This window comes from Triplophysa rosa, linkage group LG6, assembly GCF_024868665.1.
Source record: "Triplophysa rosa linkage group LG6, Trosa_1v2, whole genome shotgun sequence".
Lineage (NCBI taxonomy): Eukaryota > Metazoa > Chordata > Actinopteri > Cypriniformes > Nemacheilidae > Triplophysa > Triplophysa rosa.
In genome coordinates, this window is record NC_079895.1 from 17,430,156 (window position 1) to 17,447,022 (window position 16,867).

A 16,867-nucleotide genomic window follows, 5' to 3' on the forward strand; every position below is an offset into this window, starting at 1 on the left:
AGTTGGCTTTTGGGTTTATAACATTATCATAACATGTTTCTACCTACAGTATATTTCAGAACGAGTCTCATCCATACAATCTGTTGATCCAAACTCTAACAAATATTCTTTTTTTTATTACTTAAAAGGTCTTGAGTGATTTAGTTCACTAGAATATTTTTGTTTATTTATTTGTCCCATTATCTCACATATGCAGATTCAACACGGTAAGCCAGTGAAAAACCAATGCCAACAAGCACCAACAAACAGCAACAGAAGCTTCACACTGCATTTGTTGAATCAGTGCAAATGTACCTAAAATCCATGCATGTTTTTAGACAATGGCATAATGACATTTGCTTGCCATGTCTTTGACTAACAGCAGTCTTAAATGTTTTACTGATTTACAATTAGCAGATTCAACAGTAAAACAATAAATCAATGTCTGATGTTTTATTCATGAAGATTCTTTTCTCTTCATCACATAATTTCAGTCTTTGGTCCCCTTTAAGGTATGCCACAAAGTCATTTCAAGTATCCAAACACTTTAAGGAAACAAACAATTCCCTTATTTTTCCTTAAACTGTCGAATTACGCTCCTGGAGGGCCACTAGACAGGTTAGCTGTGGTGTTAGTTCAGGTGTGTTGCCATACAGTATACTCAGTAACACTTTACAATAAGGCTATTTACAATTAGTAATTGAATTAACTAACAATGAGCAATATAGTTTTTCAGCATGTAATATTCCTTGTTAATGTAGTTAATGTTTTTTGCTTTTCTCATTTTATTATTTATTATTTATTTTTATGTTGCTATTAAGATTCATTTATCTTAGTTTTAGTTTTATTTTAATTTTTGTTTATTATTATACGTTTAGTGACTTAAACTTATTTAAGTTTCCCTTACAGAAAAGTCACATGGATTTCACATGTCTTTTACATGTTTTTCGCATGTGATCACATGTATACAACATGTGTTTAACGTGCAAAAAAACACATGTGATCACATGTGAAATGTGTGTTTTTGGAACATTTTGGTGTGAATTCCCACGTGAAACCCATGGGATTACATGTAAAAACCCATGGGATGACATGTGCAACATGTGGTGACGTGAAGAACATGTGATCACATGTGGAGACATGTCGTATATGTTATCCCATGGGTTTTTACATGTTATCCCATGGGTTTCACGTGGGAATTCACATGGAATTCACACCAAAATGTTCCAAAAACACACATTTCACATGTGATCACATGTGTTTTTTGCACATGTGAATTTCGTGTGTCTTTTCTTCTCAGACAACATTTCAAATTTTCGTTTATTTTAAGTTTTTTCAATATTTTTTAGGACAATATTTTATTTGATTTCAATCAATTTTAGTCAACTAAAATAACGTTGGTTCATATAACTTTTTATTTTTGTCATATTTACCAAGCCACATGATTTATGTGTTTATAGTGTTTAACATATATTGTAACTATATGTCCAATTTTAATGAGGAACTTTCAAGAATGAATAGTTGAAAAACCCATACAGATACAGGCAGTAAACATCGGGGCAGCTATGTATATAAGTTATATACACATACTGCACACACACATACACAGACCACCAAATAGTGTGTAGGTAAAAATGCCACACACCTACAAGCAGGCAAATACAGAAACACAAATAAATGAAAACACATCAAAGCAAAACAATATTTACAGTGAAGATTAACAAAAGGTTACAAACACTTGAGCAAGCATTAGTGTACCGGGAGTAAAAACCCTCCCCGTGATGGACATGGCCTTTCCTGTAGCCTGTCTGCCGCAGGGAGGACGTGAATACCGATGCACCTTGCCGCATATGCATGTCACCAGCTGCAGCTACTGTATCCTAGAAATATTGTGCTTCAAAGTCCTGCGCTGCTTTTCTAGAATAACTAGGTCAAATAAAGCTTGTGGGCTCAAACTGGAACACAGTGTGCAGTCTCAAGAACCTGCGAGAGTTTCTCATTTCCAGGACTCGTGACTCTCAACTCAAGAGTTTCTCAAAAAGCGCACAGTTTCCATCTTTAAAAGTAGCATTATGATTTCGAACCATCAGCTGGGAATGCAGATCTATCTGTAAACAGGTGAGTGGGGTAATTAACCCTCCATTATGACTCCGCAATGCTCTGTAACGTGCGTCTGCAACAGGTCTGTGGTGGCTTCAGCCAGCGGATCTCTGCAGGACATCACCAGCTCTGACAGCAAAGGAAACAAAAGCTCTTAATCCTGTTTGGTGTAACATGCATGTGCATTTCCGTCGCTCGAATTTCCATACAGTAAAGCGTACAATTGGCATTAGTTTGACAAACCAAGCAAATCTTTAAAGCGGCCCTAACACACACGGTTTCTGCCAATCTCATATTAATCTTGAGTACCTATAGAGTAGTACTGCATACTTCGTATCTTCGAAGAGTATTTAGTTTGATCACATTTATGAAAGATAGATACAGCTGTACGATTATTTCCGAAAGCATACGGCGCGTGCGGGTGGGAGGGGTAGGCTGAACTACAGCACGTGCGCACCCATTGCCAACAAAACACAGACATCAGTTTCACTCACTGCATGTGGTTCATGTCCGGCATCTTTTAGCACTGGGGCGGCTCCATATATCAGTTTCAAACAATCTCCAAATCCAGTGTTATATCCACCGTTTATATAACATTCGTCACCCAAATGCAGTGAACAAACAAACACCTGAACTTCGTGAACAAATGCTCTCTCTCTCTCCTGCACACAAGTGAAAGTGACGTCTGTGCATGCTCCTTCTCCTGCTCTCCTTGCTGCCGAGTGCTTTTCTGGGAGAATTGTCCAATAAGGGACTAAGAAAAATTGTAACGAAACAGTTTTAGATGTTCGAAAAAAACTTTCCGAAACCTGTGCGATCGGTGGGGGAGTGTATCGAGCACAGAAATACTACGTAATACGCCCAACTCGTTTTTTTGACAAGTTGACCATGTTAAGCATGAGAAGACAGCATGTTTAACATTGTAAAGAAGTCAGAATGCATGACACACCGTTGCACCACCCCTTTAAATAGTACCCTGTATTTCTGCCTGATTTAGTTATCCTTATAGAAAAACTTAACTTTATAATGCATTTACCTCTACTGCATTAGCGAGAAAAGATTTTGTAAAAGAATACAAGAACTAAAAAGAGTTCACGAAACAATTGAGGCATCTTGCACAGTTCACCAAAAATACACATTTTGTCACTATTTATCAACCCTCATGTCATTCAAAACCTGTACGTGCCTCTTTCTTCTGTGGGACACAGAAGAAGATATTAAAAATCTCAGTGGTTTTGTGTCCATGAAAGTCAATAGGGCCAGTGTTGTTTGGTTACCTACATTCTTCAAATGATCTTCTTTTGTGTTCTGCAGAAGAGAGAAAATCATACAGGTTTGAAATGACATGAGAATGAGTGAATGATAAAAGAAATTTCTTTTTTGGTTGAACTATCCCTTTAAAGCATTACGAAACACTAAACAACAGGTTAACAGAGTTGGTTGTGTTGCACATCATTGAAAACAATCTTAGCAACTGTAAATTATTAAGGTAGAGAAAACTAGTTAATTTTGATCTTTTTTGCACTATTTTTGCCTTCCGGGATTAAAATCCTCATCTGGCCAACGTCAAAGGATGTGAAGTGGCGATGTATAATAGTACATTGATGACGCGTCGATGTCTCATAATTATTCATGAGACTGTGTTTTCTTGACCAATGAGAAGACATTTATCCTAATTATTCATGACAGAGCCTGGTGTGTTTCTATCTGACCCTTCAGAGAGAAGCGTTCATGGCACATGGATAAATTAAGAAAAAGCAGAACACTTACCAGGATTTGCAAAAATACATATTCCGATAATTATAAATAAAAGTATATTTTTATGTGAAATACACATAGGGATTCTCCACTGAAAGTGATAAATACATGACAGTTTTTGAAATTGTGACGCACAGAAACAGCTGCGGATGGCCATTTGGAGCTCTCGGTGGGCCGGAGCTCATGTGGACCAGTACAGCTCAATGTGTCACATTCGGAACTCAAACAGCGGAATGCGAGTTGCCTCGTTAGAGCGACTGTCTGCCATGCCGGAACATTCACCGGTTTGATGCCCGCTCATCATGGTGGACATTCCTGCAGTCAGCATGCCAAGTGCACGCTCCCTCAAAACTTGCGACATCTGTGGCATTGTGCTGTGTGATAAAACTGCACATTTCAGAGTGGCCTTTTATTGTGGCCAGCCTAAGGCACACCTGTGAAATAATCATGCTGTCTAATCAGCATCTTGATATGCCACACCTGTGAGTTGGATGGATGCAAAGGAGAAGTGCTCACTAACACAGATTTAGACAGATTTGTGAACAATATTTGAGAGAAATAAGCCTTTTGTTTACGTAGAAAAAGTCTTAGAACTTTGAGTTCAGCTCATGAAAAATCGGGGCAAAAACAAAAGTGTTGCGTTTATAATTTTGTTCAGTGTATATTTAATTTGTCAAAAAAAAATCTGTCAAATGATTTGCTGCATCCGGGTTACCGTGTGTTATTAGTTTTGAGAGGTTGTAATCTGGGAATAACGAACCTGTAAATGTCGCGATTGGCCAATCAGAATCAAGCATTCCAATGAGCCGTGTAATAAGTGTTTTGAAAAAAAGGTTTGAAATGACAAGAAGGTGTGTAAAATAATGTGAACCATTCCTTTAAAACCATATCAATAATCATATTGCAATCATATTCAGAATCGACCTTAAAATTGCCTGTGCAAAGTGCAGATTCTGTGAGCGCATTTATAACATTACCTTTTTTGCATTAATTTATTTGCATGACTCAGAAATATCAGACAAAAATCAATCTTTCCAACTTCCAGATTTTTTTAAGGCTGAAAATGATGTTTGCCACATTGATCCCGCTTTAGTATAACATTACAATAATCATCAGCTTTGTAAAATACAATTATACTTCAAAATGAAAAATATATGCACAGTGAACTTGTCTTTCTCAAAGTTTTTATGTCAGGTCATTTTTTATCATGAGCCAGAGGTGCAATCTGCTTTAGAAATAATAAGACATAATGCAGCAGACAAGGTCTACCTCAAGGAACACTCATTCAAATTATCGCTGAGCCTCTCTTCTGCAGATGACCCAGAAGAAACTGGAGCTGCAATTCATACAAATAATCATTCCTACTGAATACTCACTTTCAAAGTAAACTTTGGGCACATCAGAGGCGAAGACTAAAAGAGACCTTGTTAGTTCTATATTCAGTAATATTGGAATGCTTACTTTATAAAAACTACTGTACCTTTCCAATGTGACATTCATTACAAAGTACATAATAGTCCAATTATTATATAACTAATAAAGAAGTCATATGTTGGGATAAGCCCTCAAATCGCCCGCCTTGTCAAAGCTGTCTTATAATTGAATGAATAGATGTGACACTCAGTGAGCATTGGGAGCGCAAATGGCAGCTATTCCTCTTCATTAGTTTTAGTTGTACAAGAGAAGAAGCGAGCAAAACTTGTCAGACACCTCTTGCACCATACAGTACCTCAAACCATTACAGGCTCAAGGAGACAGTGAAGACGCTCGAGCCCAAACTGGAAAATTGGTCAATTAGGCTGACGGCACAGTAGTATCTACCTGAAAGCAAAGGCTGGGACTCATCACTTTAGCTGTGATGGTAAGGTAAACAGCTGGATGGTTGAGGCCTGCTGATGTTGCTGGCAGCTGAATGCTCCTCAGAAGCTCTCTGTGACACGAGGACAGCAGATAAACACGGCCTTTCGTCCTTTCCCTGATGCATCATCTGCTGGCTAATCTTCGGTGGCTTCCCCTCGGGAAGATCAGAGTGTGAAAGATGCGTCTGTCACACCATCACCGGCCGGCCTTGAGAACCGATAACCCTTTGGCGATCACTGGATGTAGTATCCACTGATGCAAATTTCTCCCAGGAAAAATCCTGAAGCCAGAGAGACTGAAGAAACAAACAAAAGAAAGAGAGAAAGACTTTGGGTTAGACAAAAGAAGTGAATTGCATCTTAAAACCCGCCCTTAAAGGCAGCGACATGTCCTACATGGATGACTAGATTACAACCAGCAGAATATAAGAAAGTTATGCTTGGTTTAGCAAATAGTCGCTGTCGGGCAGAACCGCTCCAAAACCACTACTTATTTTTCTAATAATAATTAAACTGTGTTGTTAATGCTAACAAGCTCTTCTTAATACTTTTCATTGGTTAAACATCTGCAAAACCCACAGACAAACATGGGATGACCAATAGTAATATTTTTGTAAAAATGAAGAAACAAGGTTTCCGCCGAACAGCAAGAATGCAGTCCTTTATAAAGAGAAATGGCATGAAAAACTGCATTTTCCTCGCACAACCTGAGGAGCATCATAGTCCAAAAACAGATTATAGTGCTCATGTCAGAAACATGAACACATTATGAGATGACTGTCCATGTTTATATATCAGTTGTTATTTTGTATTGTGTAATTTCAGAGGGGCTTTTTGCTTAAGATTTGACAATTTCATTTAGCTTGAGACAAGCACTTTTTCTCCATCCATGCATGTGTGCAGCTTCACTCAGTGAGTAAATACTGTGCAAATGCTCATGCTGTAACCATTCAGCACCATTCATTTCATAAGGTAAAATTAAAAGAAGCTTTTTTTGCATTTGTCCTGAAGCATTTGAAGTTAATTGGAAAAACACAAATGAATTATTTTCAGGTGATATTTAATAAAATAAATTGAATGAACTTGTGCGTACAATTCACATGGTATAAGTTTAGATAAAGTAATGAAAATGTGTGGAAATAGGTGTCATGATTTAATTCAATTAAACCAACAACTTTTTGAATGCACACACACACACAAAATACAGTCATAACATAGACCATTTACATACAAAAGTATTTACAGCAGGAAAACCCATTTACTTTAGCGGGAAAGTGAGAATAATGGTCATTTTTGTGGTGAATTTTTAATATAAAAGTGTAAATATCCCCTAAATAAAGCAAACATTGACTGCAAGTGTATATGCTGATTATCTCTTGTGGTACAGTAATGTTCTGTAGTAATTATTTTGGGCTATCATTATTAACTTGGCAAGTGTTGTAGTTTTTTGTCAAGCCTCCTCAAAGGGATCCTCCACCAAAAAATGAAAATTCTGTCATGAATTACTCCCCCCAAGTTGTTCCAAACATAAATTTATTTTTTCTGTTGAACACACTAAAAAGATATTTGGAAGAATGTTAGCAACTGACATTTCTGGGACATCATTGACTACCACAGGACATTTTAAAATGGTACTCAAAAGTGCCCCAGAATTGTTGTTTTTCTTCAATTCAATGGTTCAACAGAACCAAAAAACAATACCATTTTCTACGATGGTAGTCAATGGTGCCTCAGAACTGTCAGTTGCTAACATTCTTTCAAACATCTTTCTTTGTGTTCAACAGAACAGAGAAATGTATAAAGGTTTGGAACAACTTAAGGGTGAGTAAATCATGACAGAATTTTCATTTTGGGTGAACTATCCCTTTAAATCCTTCTCAAAGTTGAGCTTCAGTAATATTCCAAACACACCAATGCAACCTGCATACATTTTTCTAATAATCTTCAATGAAATATTTAAATAAATTATGTGATGTCATATCCAATGTTGGACATTACTTTTGGTCTCTAGTATTTGGTTTCTAGCTGATTTTTGGCTGGACGGCTGGCCGTCATGATGATCCAAGCTTGAGTTGGTATGGCCAGCTGGTAGCCGGTTTGTTACTTGTCCAAGATGATCTACCAGCTTGGATCAACTAGAAACCATCTACTATTCCAAACCACAGCACCTTTGTGGCTTATTCCGATACAAAAGACCTCAAGTTCTGAGAATAAAAATCTGTGATGGTAAATGTATCATGATATCTTCCGGCTTTTAGCTGCTAATAGTCTTCGTCTGTATCATTTCATAGCATTGTCTTATTATAGGTTATTGTGTGGTTATTGTGGCAGTTTATCGGCTGTCATCCCCCATCAGAGAAACTAAAAACAGTACAGAGACAGAGCTGTGCTGCATCTGGTTGACGTTCAATGATTACCTGTCAACACGGCATGCAGGACCGGCTAGCTCATCCTGCTCATTCTTTCGTTCTATTAACACCACATGCCCTCCTTCCATCTCTCTTCTCTCTAACCCACTGCCACGTATTGACTTTCAATGCTATGCTCTACCTCCCTCCGCCAACTCTGACCTCAGCCTTATTTCCCAGGGCTTTTAAGTGCCCAGCATAGTGTCCAAAATGGTTTTCTAAACTTCAAGAATGTGACATGCTTCAGTCTGGCCGACAGCAAAAATAAAGATGCAGAGCCGCAAAGGAAAAGCCGGATCGATTCTGTTCATGCGATTTCAGTCACACTCCAGTGGTGGGGAGATAGCATGAAGGGATCGGTCTTTCGACATTCCTTCTTACAGTATACAAATCTTCACGGAGAATGGTGGGTTCAACTTTCTGCCGACTCAATTTTGCATGTTTATGCGCCGAAACATCCTGAAGATTTAATTTTCAACTAGCTCTCCAATCCTCCATTTCATCTTTTATTTGGGATAAAAAGTTCTGCTGGCTTGGCTTTTATAAATGGGAGGATCTTGCTTGTTCTCATCCTATAAAGCCTAAGTCTGATCAGTTCTTATTTAATCTATGCCAATTCTAATGCAAGCATACACGACGCATTCAATGTAACAGACGGATTGAATGAGTGACATAATGGAATTATTGATGTTAGGATGAAAAAACACGTTTTTAAATGAGGTTTCTCTATTTTGGACAGCATTGAGCAGCTCAGTTACAACAGTGAAAATGAATCACTGTCATTTTAGCTCAAACGTAAATGTACATTTAATCTGGGTACGGTGTAAACACAGACACAGTCATTCAATACAACCACCAAATCCCTCACAGACAGACTCTTCATTCAGTCCTGAAAATCTATTCTGGTAAATCTCCCAGATAATGCAGATCTCCCTCACCAACGCAGAAAAATCAATTAAACGGCCAGAGATCACGGGAAAAGGCCATTACACTTTATCACGAGTTTGCTGGGAAGTCAGCTCTGTAGACGAGCAGAGTACTGGAGGGGTCAAGGTTGTGAACTCAATCAGTTCACTGGTTATTGCGAGACCCTCAAACCCAGGGGGCCACTGTCGTCCTGTCGCCATTGACCGGCCCTGTTGCAGGTGCTTAGACATGGATGGTTAAACAAGTGTAGGTAAGGGTCGGGTCACGCTGGACTTGATAGCCTAAGGGACGAGGAGGGAATACTTCATATGAGGATGGACAGTTAAGTTGTTCTGTACTTAAGATCAAACTGTAAATGGGAAATAACCGTTGTGTGTAAGTGGTATGGAGATGGTGTCTCTCATAACACTTCATTATGTCACATTATACCAAAATGAAGCAACGGTTCATTATATATAATCCCATTTCCTGGTTTCCTGACAACACCTGCAGCGAACATCACAGTAAACTAATATAATGTAATCACATCCAGTATAGCATAACTGTCAAGATGTCGTTCTTATTTTTATGTCTTCCTTTCAAAACAATTAAAGGCATCCAAATGAAGTTACATCGGTAATGCTTTGGGAGGACAAGAAACTGCTATTTACAATGGACACTATAACACTATTTGTAGCCTTATTACTCTGCCAGACTGTAAAAAAAAACAGAAATTGTCTGGCAGCTGGGGAGCCATAAATATTCAGTAAAATATGTTTCCCCTGTAAAATTATTTGTTTTCCCTGTAAAATACACTTTTCCCTGTTTTTTCTTGTGAATTTGTGGTCTTTTTCTGTAGTTTGATGGTTTTGACTGAATTTCATAAGTGGACTGTAAAAAAATCTTGTTAAAAATATTCCGGAAGCTGAGGCACCAGGAATATACCTTCATTTCTTTCCTAAAATTACACGTTTATCCAGTTTTTATTGTAATTTTGCTGTTTTATTCTGTAATATGTTTTTGACCATATTTTAAAAATCTGTGAAAAAACAGTTACATTTTTTGGGACATTATACCTGAAATATCTGTCAAAGAAAAATGACAGGAAAATTCTATAAAATTACAGGTTGTCGTTGAAAGGGCATTCCACAACATACTGAAGGTCAAAGTGGGAACCAATGAAAATACAGAAGAGCCAGCATTCCCAAGTAGTCCTTTCCCAGCTGCATGGCATTTAAAACCGTTCACACCTCATAAGGATTGTGTTTTATACACATTCATTTCAGCATAACAGGAAGAAATGCAGATGTATCCCTCTTTAATGTAAAACCTGTGGATTTTACTATACGGTAGCTCACAGCATGCTACACTCTCTAGAAGTGGGTCGAAATTTAAATCTGACACGAGCTGAGAAAATTGATGGATACAATTAGCTTTGTCGACTAGCATATGCTTTGCTCCCAGAATTCAAATTGGTACGATTAATTGTGAGGCAAATGTGTTCAGACAGGCGGACTTTAAAGAGACAAGGCTGCGGTATAGAGTTTAAACATGAATGGACTTAAAGCTTTACTGCATGAAATCAATTTCACCCAAATATAAGGAAATTAATTTTGAGACAGTTTAATCAAATAGTAAGCCTTTTCAATTAATCTGATGAAAAGTCTTTGTGAACTAGCCACCGTTAACAATTACATGCAAGTGTATAAACAAGTAGTCCCTGGACAGCAATTATATTAAACAGAACAGCGGGGAGGGAAAACTTAATAATTTTGTCACGAATGGTAAGGGGAAGAAGAACCCAAGCGCAGGCAACGGTAGTGAAGGGGTAAACAGATATCTTTATTTTACAAAAAAACACAAACAAAAACACCCACAATGGGGAAAACGGAACTCAGAAACAGTGTTGGGTAAGTTACTCTCAAAAAGTAATTAATTACTAGTTACTAATTACATATTCAAAAGTGTAATTAGATTACTGTACAAATTACTCTCTCCAAAAAGTATTTAATTACTTATTACTAATTACTTTCTATATCCTACATCAACCTTGGTTAGTTAAGTGATTCAAGGATAGGCATGAAAGGGCTCTTTTTATTCATTCAAATAAATAATATTAAACTACATAAGGTACTCTTATTAACTGACCAAAGTATTACAAATGTGAGAATTATACATTAACGCACAGATTTTAAAGTTAGACTTTGCATTTTGATGTCAATTCCACTATTGCACACACATATAATACACACAGTATTTAGTTTAATTACATCAAAAGTAACTAATTAAATTACAGAAAAAAATAAGAGTAATCCCTTACTTTTCCCTTAAAGTAAAGTAATTAAATTACAGTAACTAGTTACTAAGTAATTAGTTACACCCAACACTGCTCAGAAATATATATATAAAACAAAAGACTTCCCACGAGGGGGCAAAATGAAAACAAGACAAATAACTAAACTCAAGGAACTCGACACAACGTCTTAAACTAAAACAAGGCAGGATAAAACTAAAGCAAAAACACAAGACTCACAGTTCTCACACTACACAGGAGACGGCATGAACACATACACAATACACGAGCACAGGACAAAGAAACATGAGGGTAAATATAGGAACACAAACGAGGGATAACGACATGGGACAGGTGTGGGACATTAAACACTCAGGGAAACATAACGAGGAAACGAGAGGAATGGGGCCAATGACAAGACACTGGAGAGAACGTATATTATAGTCAAACGGACAACAATATGTTTCTCTCCACACATAACCAAAGACTTTGTCATGGCTCTGCTACAGGACCAAGAAAAACATGACTAAGGAAGCAGAGCCATGACAGAAGCCCCCCCTTTAATGAGCACCTCCAGGTGCTCACCAAGGGGTAGACGGACAAGACAAGGCAGACTGAGACAAAGACAAGACCAGACAAAACATGGAGAACAGAATCAGTGGCAAACAAGACAAAATTACAATGGGGTTGGGGTGCGACAATAAAAATAACAAACATGGGAGGGGGGGTGGGGCAAAACAAGGGCCCATAGGGGGCAGTTCATGGGGGTGGGGAGAAGTCCCAGTCCCCGGCTGCGCTCTAGGGCGCGAAGTCCTGGGGGACTTAGGGGGAGTCCTGGGGGGAACAGTCCTTGGCCCTGGGAGTTTCCCAGGGGCCGGCTGGACAGGGCTTGACGCCGGCTGGAAGGCCGGCTGGACAGGGCTTGACGCCGGCTGGAAGGCCGGCTGGACAGGGCTTGACGCCGGCTGGAAGGCCGGCTGGACAGGGCTTGACGCCGGCTGGAAGGCCGGCTGGACAGGGCTTGACGCCGGCTGGAAGGCCGGCTGGACAGGGCTTGACGCCGGCTGGAAGGCCGGCTGGACAGGGCTTGACGCCGGCTGGAAGGCCGGCTGGACAGGGCTTGACGCCGGCTGGAAGGCCGGCTGGACAGGGCTTGACGCCGGCTGGAAGGCCGGCTGGACAGGCTTGACGCCGGCTGGAAGGCCGGCTGGACAGGGCTTGACGCCGGCTGGAAGGCCGGCTGGGCGCCGGCTGAATGACCGGCTGGGAGGCGAGCCGGCTGGGACAGCCGGCTGGAGCCGGCTGGCGCCGGCTAAGACGGTGACGCCGGCTGTGGACGGCCTACGGACGCCGGCTGGATGCACCGGCTGGATCACCGGACTGGAGCCGGCTAGGATCACCCGGCTGGACCTGGCTGACCGGCACTCTGCTTCCCCCTCCTCGGCTTCTTTTTCCTGGACCGGCCCACAGGACATGTGGCCGGTTGCTGGGAAGCGGTGGGAGGCCCGAGATACTCCGCACCGGAGGAGTCGGACGGGGAGTCCCACGACTCCCTTCGTCTCCGCCGGCCACGGGTGTCGCTGGTGGTGCAGCAGAGTGCCCCGAGGCAGATGGATCGGAGGGACCCAAGGTAATGGTGTCAAAGTTAAGGACACGTTACTCCGGAATCACCTCCAGCGGGTCGGAGAGGCAAGACGTGCTGAGGCACCTGGCGGTCCCGATTGTTAGCGTAACATACGAGATTTCCAAAACCCAGGGGTCTCAGCATCCGCATTTCCGAACCGGGAGAGTGGTTCCGCAAGACAGCCATTGAACATCACCTTGAGCTCCTCTCCCCAAAGCAGCCTCGCTCTGCTACATCCAGGAACTGATAGGCGAACACCCAGATGTTAGTGTCTCCCTGGCGGAGGGAAAGGAGGGGTGGGTCTCCCTAGCCCGGCTCCCCATGTCCACAGAGCTTGCCTGCTGGGCTCAGTAGTGGTCGTGATTCTGTCAAGGATGAGGTGTGGAGAGAACCCAAGCGCAGGCAACGGCAGTGAAGGGGTTAACAGATATATTTATTAAATGATAGACAAAACAGAAACAAAACACCCACAATGGGGAAAACGGAACTCAGAAATATATATATAAAACAAAAGACTTCCCACGAGGGGGCAAAATGAAAACAAGACAAATAACTAAACTCAAGGAACTCGACACAACGTCTTAAACTAAAACAAGGCAGGATAAAACTAAAGCAAAAACACAAGACTCACAGTTCTCACACTACACAGGAACACGGGCGATGGCATGAACACATACACAATACACGAGCACAGGACAAAGAAACATGAGGGTAAATATAGGAACACAAACGAGGGATAACGACATGGGACAGGTGTGGGACATTAAACACTCAGGGAGACATAACGAGGAAACGAGAGGAATGGGGCCAATGACAAGACACTGGAGAGAACGTATATTATAGTCAAACGGACAACAATATGTTTCTCTCCACACATAACCAAAGACTTTGTCATGGCTCTGCTACAGGACCAAGAAAAACATGACTAAGGAAGCAGAGCCATGACACATTTACTATTAACTATCCCATTTGGAGTCAAACTTGACATTTAAGTCTCAGCGTCTGTCTGAAATTGATCAATGTCCTAATGTCATTAACTAAACCAAATTTGTTTAATTTCATTGGATTTATAAAAGAATTCCGCAAAGTGGCGTCATAAGTTTTACTTCACACTTGCAGAGTAAATTTTAAAATGAAACAAAGACAAAGCTAGTCTTCTTCTTTAGAAAAATTTCTTAAGACAGCCATTTCAGAATCCTATCAATCTTGGTTTTGAGTTGGTAAGGGAATTTTCTGTACCAAGTACCAAAGAATTGTTTTCTTCTTTTCTCCTTCTGTATTTTATAGCCTATGACTAAACCTTTCTTTTTATCTTAACATGAGATTGTTCCGTTTGGTCTGAGAACATGGAGTGAACAATAGCTTTAATGATTGCAGCAGCGTGTCCTCACCGCTCGCAGAAGACAGCTGGAATTCACCATTCAACTGATGTACCAATACTAAACCACTTTGCCTGCATTGAATGCTGATTTAAAAATAGGTCGATCTTTATCTCAATCTGTATGAAGCAAAATTCCAGACTCTGTGTTCTTATCATAGAATCCCAGTTGGACTGCAGCAGGCTTCCTAATCCCAGTCAATGCTTTCATGCTTTTGAATGGACAGAGAACAGCTTGTGGCAAGCCATTGATTGCATAAGACCTATTGTCTGTTTTTCTGTGCAGTTTGAATACAGCTGTGCAATATCATTCATGAAAAAAGTCACAAATGAGAGCTCTTTAAACTCACCTGCTGTTTTTGAGATGGAATGAGATTAAATGGAGACACCTCTTGGAGTCTCCAGAAACATGTAGCCTATGACTTTCTTCTGCAGAACACAAAAAGAAGATATTTTGAAGAATGTTGGTAACCAAACAACACTGGCCCCCTTTGACTTCCATTGTGTGGACATAAAACCACAGAGACATTTCTTAAAATATCTAATACTCCAAATAATCCAAGACCAAATAATCTGAACTATACTGTATATCAACAAGTGTCTTTATCCTGCCTGATTTTATTTCTCCTCATTTTAAAAAATATTTTAGAAAAAACATCAAACGCACAGTTGACACTTGAATAATCGTAATGGAGAACTCCATTAAGTCTCCTGAACTATGAAAAAGAAACCTAGAGCAATAAAACATTTCCTCTGGGACGGCAATACAATCCTCACACTCCATTTGACTTTCTCCTTAGTCTATTAATGGTTCTATGAAGGATATTCTCATTGTGATGACAGAAAGCAGCCAAGTGTAACAATTCTAATGATATGGGTGTCAAATATGCCAAGCAAGAAGCCAACATGTGTGGTCTTCATTAGCTGCCATTAAAAGCTTTAATCTGTGAAAGTCAAAAACAGACTGAAATAATGAGGGCCCGAGAGCAGGTGCCAAGACTGAGAAAAGCGTGACGTCTCCTGAAGAACTAGTTAAAAAATAAAAGAGAGGTATGACACATGAGAACAAACAGCTGGAGCTCCTCAGGTGAGGGGACAGTGATCCTGTCAGCACACGAAAAAAGGACTTGTCGGCGCTGATTTTAATTGGGCGCTTTTGAGGTGGCTGGTTTTATATGGGAAGTAGAAAGCGTCTCCCTTCAAGTGGCAGAGGAGGCAGTACGCGAAGGAAAGCAGAGAACATCCAGACAGGAAAGCAGAAACCAAAAATAAATGATCCGCTCACTCAGAATTCTGGAGAGGGAAGGCAGAGAGGATGAAAGAGCGAGCCGGTGTGTGACAAGAGAGACGGTTGCTCCAAACCGAGCGAGTTGCCTCTGCAGGCGGCATGTCAAGGCATCATAGATGTGAGGCATTTTAATTATGCTGCCTCCTCAGGTGCCTTGTTGACATTAGCATCACATGTGTCCTTTGCAAAAGATAAAGGTTGCCGTGTGATGAACTTGGAAGGAGAAATAAACCTAAGATGGCAGATGAGTTGTTGATTAAAAGTAAGCTCAAAATTATGAATATATTTAACAAGACACGTAATGGTGAAATGTCATTTATTGTGACAATAATTTCAAATAACAAAACAAAAGCACCCATATCTACTTAAGTGGGTTCTTCATCAAAAGCATTTTTAAAAATCATTGCACATTATGTGAGAGTGCACAGAATTTTTCATACTTTGGAAGCTTTGGTGTGTCGACATTATATATATTTTAAAATGTTAAAAATATATACAAATTGGTATAGTAAAGCAATTCGTAATGTCTGCCTCTATATCGCCATCTCTGTTTAAAACACAAAATTGCAAGTTACTTTACTTCATATCGGCTGAAGTCAAAATGACATTTCTTGCCAATTGTACCTGACATCTTAAATTGTAAATCATTATTATATTGGCACTGCCCTTGGATGTCCAAATCCGCTGTTTTTCAGGAAATGGAAAAAACACTGTAATTTTTAAATGATTAAATAGGGTGTAGTCAAAGTTGACAAGCACTTTTTAATACTTCTTATGTGAAACCACTGAAACATCATGGCAGTAAAGATTTTAATATTTGGTAACACAATAAAATGATCCTAATAAACATAATTGTGTTCTTTACTGTGCACAAAGCATCATTTTAACACAGGAATGAATAATTTATTTATTTTATTGCTTTTTCAGCAAAAATTCTCATTACCGCAACATGTCCCGGTGTTACGGTAAGTGCATTATGTTGTCATTTTAACAGAGTAAAATGAAAACATTCTGGAAAAAAACAATTTGATGTTCTACTAGATGTTCACAACATTACAAAAACAGATCAGATAACAGAATATTCATGTATAATAAAAATGAAAAAATAGCGCAAATAAAGAAATGTCCACGTTCTTATCCTCCCTAACATTTTTAAAGGAATGTTTACACACACACACAAAGATTTTTACATTATGTTTGATTTTATGTGAAGAAACACATCTACCGGTTAACAGATTACTTATATATTTATATTTTTCTAGTTAAAAACTTAA

At 39.6% G+C, this 16,867-nt stretch overlaps 1 protein-coding gene across 2 annotated transcripts in view; it reads right to left on the reverse strand.

The window, feature by feature from the left end:
* thsd7ba (thrombospondin, type I, domain containing 7Ba) overlaps positions 1-16,867 on the reverse strand; it is a 301,508-nt gene that overhangs the window by 251,359 nt on the left and 33,282 nt on the right. The window contains exons 1-2 of one of the 2 annotated variants that reach the window (XM_057335490.1): positions 14,656-14,713; positions 5,659-5,992 (exon numbers count right to left, since the gene is read on the reverse strand). The gene's annotated coding sequence lies outside the window, so the exon portion shown is untranslated. Of the gene's footprint in view, positions 1-5,658; positions 5,993-14,655; positions 14,714-16,867 lie in introns of those variants that run through there. The other variant, XM_057335489.1, reaches the window with a different exon arrangement.